Source organism: Temnothorax americanus, unplaced genomic scaffold (genome assembly GCF_048541705.1).
Source record: "Temnothorax americanus isolate GAGA-0224 unplaced genomic scaffold, ASM4854170v1 Scaffold46, whole genome shotgun sequence".
NCBI classification, from domain to species: Eukaryota; Metazoa; Arthropoda; class Insecta; order Hymenoptera; family Formicidae; genus Temnothorax; species Temnothorax americanus.
In genome coordinates, this window is record NW_027509613.1 from 43,168 (window position 1) to 53,168 (window position 10,001).

Below are 10,001 nucleotides of genomic sequence, written 5' to 3' on the forward strand. Positions count from 1 at the left end.
AAGTTTTAGCAAAGTTTATCGAATTTAAAGCTTTTGTTGAAAATCAATCAGGACTAAAAATTAAGGCGCTCAGATCTGATAACGGCACCGAATATGTAAATGAGAATTTTCAAAAGTACTTAACAGAACAAGGCATCAAGCATGAGACGACTGTACCTTACTCACCCCAGCAGAATGGAATTGCTGAGAGAACCAACCACTCTGTTATTGAGAAAACTAGATGTCTGCTTCAAGATGCAAAACTACCTAAAGGTTATTGGTCAGATGCGTGTAGGACAGCGATTTACTTGAAAAATAGGTCCCCTCATAGGTCAATAGTTGGTAAAACCCCAGAAGAAGTATGGACGGGTGAACGTCCTGACCTCAGTCATGTAAAGGTTTTTGGATGTCGAGTGTATGCTCATGTTCCTAAACAAGAAAGGAAGAAGTTGGATGCTAAAAGCAAGGAGTGGATCTTTGTTGGATATTCACAAAATCCCACGGCGTACCGACTAAGAGACCCAAGCTATCCTAAGAAGCTGATTGAATCAAGAGATGTTGTTTTCTTAGAAGATAGGTTTCAAAGTACAGACCAATCAACTGAATCTGTAGTTTCTTTAAATCAACTGGTGTCCGCATATCCTGAAGAAGAAATTGCACAAGAAGAAATTGCACAAGAAGAAATCGCACAAGAAGAATTAGTCTCAGAAATTGAAAGTGATGACTCTTTTCAGTCTATAAATAGCGACGTACAAGAAGAGGATCAACCGGCTCAAGATGACAACTCGGATAATCAAGAGAGAAGATATCCAAATAGAGAGCGTAAGAAGAAAGAGTTCCCCGACTACGTGCTGTATGAGACTACGTGTATCGTTAATGAAGAACCACTATCCGTAAAAGAAGCTATGGAGAGAACAGATAAAGATGAATGGAAGTTGGCAATGGAACAAGAGATCCAGTCACTAAAAGATAACAAGACGTGGACTTTGGTTGATAGACCTAAAAATCAAAAAGTAATTCCTTGCAAGTGGATATATAAAATTAAAAGGAATGAAGAAGGAGAAATTAGTAGATATAAAGCACGTCTAGTAGCGAAAGGTTTCAATCAAGTCATGGGGATTGACTATGAAGAAACTTTTTCCCCCGTAGTTAGAAGTTCTACATTACGTTCTTTAATTGCATTAGCCGTTGAACGTGGAATGGACATGGATCATCTTGATGTGGATACAGCTTTTTTAAATAGAGAGTTGGAAGAACAAATATACATGGAGCAACCAGAAGGATTTAAGGTATCAGGACAATAGTCCAGTCACTATGTACAAAAAAACGGATTATAAAAGACATAATTCTGACCCAGGATTTTTCTTTTGGGGGGTGTTGGGGGGCTCAAGAAAAGCTTAATCTCAAGTTTTCGACCTCTGTTTCCCGCTTGCTTTTTTTACGGGAGTAAAAAATGTGAAAAAATGGTTTTTCCGCGATAACTCGGTTTCTAATAAAGTTACAAGGTCGAATCGGAGCTCATTTTAAAGCTTTTTTTACGCTCTACAAATTATGTCGTATGACATTTTTACGTATGATCGATTGTTTTCGAGACATCGAACGAGAAAGGGAAATAAAAAAGTATGAGAGAGATATATTTAGTTTTTTCTTTTTACTCATTATTGTCGTCCGAATTTGCAAAAATGCTTCAAATAAAACTTGTAGAGCGTAAAAAAACCTACAATTTTTATTTGTTATTTATTTTATTTCGTTGAAAATTACGCCTTGTAGAGCGCCTCAAAGTGGAGAGTCGTCGTCATCGCGTTAGCGGCGCGTTGGTTACGTCGATACACGGCACCGAACGCTTTCGCTAAGATTTCCGACTTCATTGACGCAAATAAGTAACATAATAGGTGTTTTTTATAGGATTTTTTCCGCTCTACAAGTTACGTTCAGTGATATTTTGGCGTACGATCGATAGTTTTCGAGATATCGAAAGAGAAAAGGAAAAATTGAGCATTTTTGTTCGTTTTTTTCTATTTTATCGTTTTTCGCACACGAATCTGTATAAACGCTTCAAATAAAACTTGCACAGCAATAAAATTTGTAAAATGTTCTTATTTATTACTTTAATTTCGTTGAAATTTCCATATCGCACTACACCTCAAAGTTGCAAATAAATCTTGCAAAGCCTGAAATTATTGTAGCTATTTTGAAACCGTCAAGTTTTCTTAATTACACTTACCGTTTCATTGAAGAATACATGAAAGCGTGCAGTTTTATATCTAAGTGACAATATTTGTGAAGTAAGTTTATAAAAAAGAAATACTTTATCGCTGACGCGATGGCGACGACTCTCCACTTTGAGGCGCTCTACAAGGCGTAATTTTCAACGAAATGAAATGAATAACAAATAAAAATTGTAGGTTTTTTACGCTCTACAAGTTTCATTTGAAGCATTTTTGCAATTTTGGACGACAATAATGAGTAAAAAGAAAAAACTAAATATCTCTCATACTTTTTTATTTCCCTTTCTCGTTCGATGTCTCGAAAACAATCGATCATACGTAAAAATGTCATACGACATAATTTGTAGAGCGTAAAAAAAACTTTAAAATGAGCTCCGATTCGACCTTGTAACTTTATTAGAAACCGAATTATCGCGGAAAAACCATTTTTCACATTTTTTACTCCCGTAAAAAAAGCAAGCGGGAAACAAAGGTCGAAAACTTGAGATTAAGCTTTTCTTGATCCCCCCAACACCCCCAAAAAGAAAAATCCTGGGTCAGAATTATGTCTTTTTTAAATGTACATAGTGACTGGACTACAAGAGGACAAAGTATGTTTACTTACCAAATCCATCTATGGTTTAAAGCAAGCTTCACGTTCATGGAACAAAAAGGTTCACGCTGTGTTACAAGAATTTGGATACAAGCAGTCAAGTCATGAACCTTGTGTATATTTCAAAGTTATTAGAGACAAGATAATAATAGTGGGAGTCTATGTAGATGACTTCTTCATCGTTTCAAATGATTCAAAAGAAAAGTTAAAATTGAAGAATCAACTTAAGAGTAAGTTTAAAATAAAAGACTTAGGTGAGGCCAAACATTTTTTAGGACTCTCGATCGAACGGAATAAGAAGACAGGCGAAGTATTCATTCATCAGAAGCAGTACATAACGGAGATTCTAAAGAAGTTCGGAATGATTGAAAGCAAACCAGTTGCAACTCCAGTCGATCTTGGCATGAAAGGAGCTGAAGATACCAGTAAGAAGATTACAAATGTTCCTTATCAAAATGTTATAGGATCGCTTATGTACCTGGCGGTAAACACCAGACCAGATCTCGCTTTTATAGTGAGTTTCCTCAGTCAATACAATGTTGAACATACTGAAATGAAATGGAAAATGCTGAAGAGAGTACTTCGTTACTTAAATAATACCAAGAACTTAGGTATAATGTTTAAACCTACAGGAGAAGATATAGTAGGATTTGTAGATGCGGATTATGCAAATGATCAAGAAGAAGGAAAGTCGTATACGGGCTACGTGTTCAAATATGGAGGTGGACCGATCTCCTGGGAAAGTAGAAAACAAAGATGTACTTCAATGTCATCAACGGAATCAGAATATGTGGCCATGTCGGAAGCAGCTAAAGAAGCAGTCCATCTGCAAGGATTCTTCACAGAATTGTTGAAAGAAAAGAAGACTATTCTTATTTACAATGACAATCAAAGTGCACAAAGATTGGCTCATAACCCCGTGTTTCACAAACGAGTCAAGCACATTAAGCCAAAGTATCATTTTATTAGAGAGCAGGTACAAGAGGGTAATATTAATATCAAGTACATGTGTACGGAAGATATGATAGCTGATGTGCTTACTAAAGGTCTTGGACGCCTTAAACACCAAAATTGTTTGAAAGGTATAGGAATGAGGAATGCTACATAAAGTATAGGTGTTAAATGTATTAACATGTTTTTTGATTTCAAGAATATATTTTTTGTTGCAACCTTTTTACACCAAAGAACATAAGATTTAAGTTTTATAGTTTTGTATAACAATAGATGTCCTTCGATTAAGGGGGAGTGTTGTAACTAGTATGTAATCTTAACGCCATCTATCGTTTCTAGTTTTATGTTTTTTTTACCATGCGTGCACACCTAGTGCTACTCTATTACACTTTTATTTTATCACTAAGTTGTCGGTCTGCGCGCGCTAAATTATTATATCTGTTGGTACTCTCTGCGTTCGTTACACTCCTCCCTTCGAGTCTTTTCTACAGCGGCACACGGCACGTTTTTGTAACGGTTATTGAAATATACGTTTATCTAAAAAACGAACTGTCGTACTCTGCCTTAGAAGAAAGCCCTTTTTACAACAAAAAAATTTATTTGGAAATTTCTGCGATCGGCGTAAGTTTCAAATCTCATTATACATGATGTAAGCTTCCCGTTGGTCTTTGGGTTAAATTTTTAAGACGGGTAGTATTCGAGATATAAGACGTCGAAAGTGGCCGCAACAAATTTATGTTTCATATGCAGAGGCGAGCACACAATGCAAGTAAGGGATGCATATTTATTGTTGATATACTAATAAATTAAACCAATAGAAACATAAAAAACTGCGTACATAACCTAAAGTAAAATTCATAAACAAATATTAATGTCAAAACGTAAATATAACAAAATACAATAATAATAATAATAATAATAATCAACAATAATAATAATAATAAAAATAATGGAAAATTGAACTGTAACGAACATTTATAATAATATTTATGAACTTTCTCAGGTGAAGGCATAGCGAAACATCCCACACAGCACATAATATTGCAGAAATATTGCAGTAATATTGCAATATTGTGGAAATATTACGTATTACAATGAAATATTTCAGAAATATTACTGATGTATTACACGTTTTTAAATAATATTGAAATATTACAGTAATATTGCTGCAATATATTGTTGAAATATAATACTTTAAGTAGCAAAATAATGTCAAATGACATTTTAATGACATCTTATTGACGTCATTAAGACGTTATTAAGGTATCACACAATCATACGTATTGCACAGATAATATATACCAGTTAAAGAATTTTGGACTGAAAAAAAGAAAAATCTAAATAAAAAAATGTGATAAAATCAAAAAAGACTGACTTGTACTTTTGGGGAATAAAAGTGATTAAGATAAATTTTATAATTGGTGGTATTTAATTTTATAAACTTGTTATTCGTTTTGTAATAATAAAAGGTAATTATATATACAATTGATTTTTAATTAAGAGCCAGTAAGTAAATTAATAATAAAATAAATGGATAAAATTTAAAATTTATATTTTTTATATAATCAATATTAAACTTTTCAAATTACGAGTTTGTCACACGGATAAACAGAACGTTTCTGAGTGCGTAAGTGAAGGGAAGAACGCTAGTGTGTGTGGCTATGCGCTTGGTCGCAGCACCGACCCCCACCATTCCCGATCTTCTCTCGCTGTCTCTTGCATGGCTCCGTGGGATCACGCAATCACGTGTACGACACCGCACAGAAACAATCGTGTTAATTTCAGGTAATTTTTCTTTATTTAATAAATATTGTTCACACACAAATATATTTTTAAAAGTATTTTTGTATAATTATTACTAATATGTACATTGTACGTATATATTTGGCGATTTGTCTTTAAATCCAAAAATAAGGATTACGTGGCATAATGGTCTGCAAAAACCACGTTAATATCATAAAAACCATTTCAATGATCATCTTAAAATATATATATTTGCCTTTATAACCTTATTGAACGAGTCTCTAATGAAATTATTTATTAAAGGATTCATACTTAAATCTTGAAGTTAACTTAACCTCAAAATTTTTAACAGTTTAATCCAACTGGAGCCCTTATTTGGAGATACGTGACAGAAATATGCCGATCCCAAATCTCCTAAAAAGCAGTTTAATCATTAATTAAATGATTTAACCATAATTATTTAACCATTTACATGATTTTAAAATAATTATTGTTCTTATGCTATATATATGTTACAGTATTGCTTTCCATCAGTGGATGTTCATGCAGTCCAGAGCAGCACCAAGCAGTTTGATAAAAAAGCAAAAGATTTATTTATTAAATATGTAAGTAAGAAAAAGTTAAATTTGATATAAACCATACTTTCCAATTTTAATCGTCAATACTGAAAATCCAAAGTATACGTGTAACTTCAACTACAGATTTTCAGTATATAGATAGTGAATATGACAATACAGATTCATACTTAACCTACTTTTATGTTTAAAATATATAATTAGATGTAAATAATAATTACTGTTTTTGTATTATGTTGCAGTGTTACGTTGCTTTCCATCAGTGGAAGTTTACGCAGAGCAGCACCATGCAGTTTGATTTCTATCAAACACTTCTGAGCGACAGCTTCATTTATTAGAAACAAAAGTAAGAAAAATTTAAACTTGGTATAAACTGCGTTCCAATATTTTAATATCCAGTACTGAAAATCTAAAGTGTATGTATCAAGAGACACGGTAGTGTCTCGCGCCAAGTACACGCGGAGCGAGACCGACCGTGACTCTTTTACGCGACGCGACGGGTTGCGAGTACCCGAGATGTTGAGATCTCGATAACGAGTGAACGGATCAAGTTCTAAGTAGGCTTGATCGATAGCTTGGGGTCCAATTAGGGGGGGGTTTCTCTCATAATATTCCGCTACGTGCCTTACGAGCGGAGATATTGCGACGCAAAGTCCAAATGTGAAAATTTATTTTTAAGATACTCCTCCTCCTCCTCCTCCTCCTCCTCCTCCTCCTCCTCCTCCTCCTAACGCCGCGATCTATCAGAGAAACGTCACTTTCACTTTTTCGACGCTGGCGGCGCAGGTATCGCCAGTTTCGATATCGCGCGCGTATTTCAAAATTAGGTCGATAAACTTATCGGTCAGGAGGAAGATTTCTATTTAAGTAAAAATTAGGTATATATATAATAAATATTGAGTCAACGGAAAAGTAGGTTCTCTATGCTTGGCAGAAAGTGCCGCTAGGGAATTTTTAAGTCGATTCTTATGAATCAAGCTTGAATTTGATGTCTATGTATCCCAGGTTGCCGATGACAAGGTCCAGATAGTGCGCTTTATAGTTTTCGGTGTCCAGGTGTAATAATACGTTGAATTCGATGTCTACGTGTCCCAGGTTGCCGATGACGAGGTCCACATAGTGCGCTCCGTAGTTTTTGGTGTCTACGTGTATTAATATCTTGAATTCGATGTCCACGTGTCCCAGGTTGCCGATAACGGGATCCAGATAATGCGCTTCATAGTTTTCGGTGTCCAGGTGTAATCGTACGTTGAATTCGATGTCTAGGTGTCCCAGGTTGCCGATGACGAGGTCCACACAGTGCGCTTCGTAGTTTTCGGTGTCCAGGTGTAATAATATGTTGAATGCGATGTCTACGTGTCCCAGGTTGCCGATGACGAGGTCCACATAGTGCGCTCCGTAGTTTTTGGTGTCTACGTGTATTAATATCTTGAATTCGATGTCCACGTGTCCCAGGTTGCCGATGACGGGATCCAGATAATGCGCTTCATAGTTTTTGGTGTCCAGGTGTAATCGTACGTTGAATGCGATGTCTAGGTGTCCCAGGTTGCCGATGACAAGGTCCACATAGTGCGCTCCGTAGTTTTTGGTGTCTACGTGTATTAATACCTTGAATTCAATGTTCACGTGTCCCAGGTTGCCGATGACAAGATCCAGATAGTGCGCTTCATAGTTTTCGGTGTCCAGGTGTAATCGTACGTTGAATTCGATGTCTAGGTGTCCCAGGTTGCCGATGACGAGGTCCACATAGTGCGCTCCGTAGTTTTCGGTGTCTACGTGTATTAATACCTTGAATTCGATGTCCACGTGTCCCAGGTTGCCGATGACGAGGTCCACACAGTGCGCTTCGTAGTTTTCGGTGTCCAGGTGTAATAATACGTTGAATGCGATGTCTACGTGTCCCAGGTTGCCGATGACGAGGTCCACACAGTGCGCTCCGTAGTTTTTGGTGTCTACGTGTATTAATATCTTGAATTCGATGTCCACGTGTCTCAGGTTGCCGATGACGGGATCCAGATAATGCGCTTCATAGATTTCGGTGTCCAGGTGTAATAATACGTTGAATTCGATGTCTACGTGTCCCAGGTTGCCGATGACGAGGTCCACATAGTGCGCTCCGTAGTTTTTGGTGTCTACGTGTATTAATATCTTGAATTTGATGTCCACGAGTCCCAGGTTGCCGATGACGGGATCCAGATAATGCGCTCCGTAGTTTTCGGTGTCTACGTGTATTAATATTTTGAATTCGATGTCCACGTATCCCAGGTTGCCGATGACGGGATCCAGATAGTGCGCTTCATAGTTTCCGGTCTCCAGGTGTAATCGTACGTTGAATTTGATGTCTACGTGTCCCAGGTTGCCGATGACGAGGTCCACATAGTGCGCTTCGTAGTTTTCGGTGTCCAGGTGTAATAATATGTTGAATTCAATGTTTAGGTGTCCCAGGTTGCCGATGACAAGGTCCACATATTGCGCTCCGTAGTTTTCGGTGTCTACGTGTATTAATACCTTGAAATTGATGTCTAGGTGTCCCAGGTTGCTGATGACGAGGTCCACATAATGCGCTTCATAGTTTTTGGTGTCTAGGTGTATTAATAACTTTAAATCTGAATGGGTGCGTTCAGCCGATACTCCGCTAGCCTAGCAATCGTGAGCAGTTGCTCGTTTTTGCTCGTTTCTTCTCTTTTTAATCCAGTAAGTCAAAAAAGAGGAAACGAGCGAAAACGAGCGACTGCTCACGATTGCTAGGCTAGCAAAGTATCGGCTGAACGCACCCAATGTAGGACACGTAGATATCGAATTCGAGGTATTAATACATGTAGACACCGAAAACTACGAAGCGCACTATGTGGACCTCGTCATCGGCAACTTGGAACACGTGGCCATCAAATTCAAGGTATTAATACACCTGGATACCGAAAACTATAGAGCGCGCTATGTGGACCTCGTCATCGGCAACCTGGGACACCTAAACATTGAATTCAAGCTTGATTCATAAAAATCGACTTAAAATTTCCCTAGCGGCAGAATTAAAATTATGTCATGACATAATAAAAATCGCTGAATTAAAATTATGTCTAGACATAATAAAAATTGGACAAAATTATGTTTAGACATAATAAAAATTGGATGAATTAAAATTATGTCTGACGTAAAAATAATTATCAAAAATATCGATACCTGAAGATATCGGTACATATACAGTTGCGAACAACATTCAGTAAGACACGCAAATAAAAATAAATAAAGAATTTTACAGTTAACGACTTATTAACATTAATCATGCTTTATTGCGATTATGTTTTATGTTGAAATTGAAAAATATATACAAGGTGTACAACTAAAAGTGTTACAGATTATTATTTTTAAAAAACTGAGCAAAATATTAAATTGTTGTTTTCTTTAGAAATAATAGTCCGTAACACTTTTAGCTTCATACCTTGTATTATATACGGTTTATGAAATTATAAGATATATTGTTTATAAGATTAAGTTGCGTAACACTACAAAAAGGCGTGATATCCGTACTAAATTATCTTTTTAAAAAAAATTTAAAATGAGTGCCAATTACACGCATAATAGTGTATATGTATTATGTTGTTACCCTGTTATGTTGTTACCTCGAAAAAAACAAAGTGGTAGTATTATACCTCCAAATAGCTTTATCCTGTACATACTGTTTATACAATGCGTAATATACTACAAAAAGGCGTGATATCCGCACAAAATTACCTTTTTTAAAAAAAGGTAAAAAAGGCGCCAAGTACACGTATAGTAGTGTATATGTTGTTACCTAAAAAAAAAAGAAAGTGGTAGCATTATACCTCGAAAAAACCTAAGTAACAAGTAGTAGATCTTTATATCTCGAAAAATCTCGAAAAAATCTAAGCAGTAGTATCTTTATTTCCGAAAAATTATAACCCAAGTGATACA

The 10,001-nt window shown here is 36.1% G+C and overlaps 1 long non-coding RNA gene and 1 pseudogene across 1 annotated transcript; both read left to right on the forward strand.

Moving 5' to 3' along the window:
- The first annotated feature begins 3,160 nt into the window (after nt 1-3,160).
- On the forward strand, nt 3,161-3,907 carry LOC143903370 (uncharacterized; annotated as a pseudogene).
- Nucleotides 3,908-5,377: 1,470 nt separating this feature from the next.
- On the forward strand, nt 5,378-7,127 carry LOC143903384 (uncharacterized). The gene is made up of 3 exons (XR_013258704.1): nt 5,378-5,535; nt 6,012-6,098; nt 6,311-7,127. It is a non-coding gene; the product is annotated as an uncharacterized LOC143903384 (long non-coding RNA).
- The last annotated feature ends 2,874 nt before the right edge of the window (nt 7,128-10,001 follow it).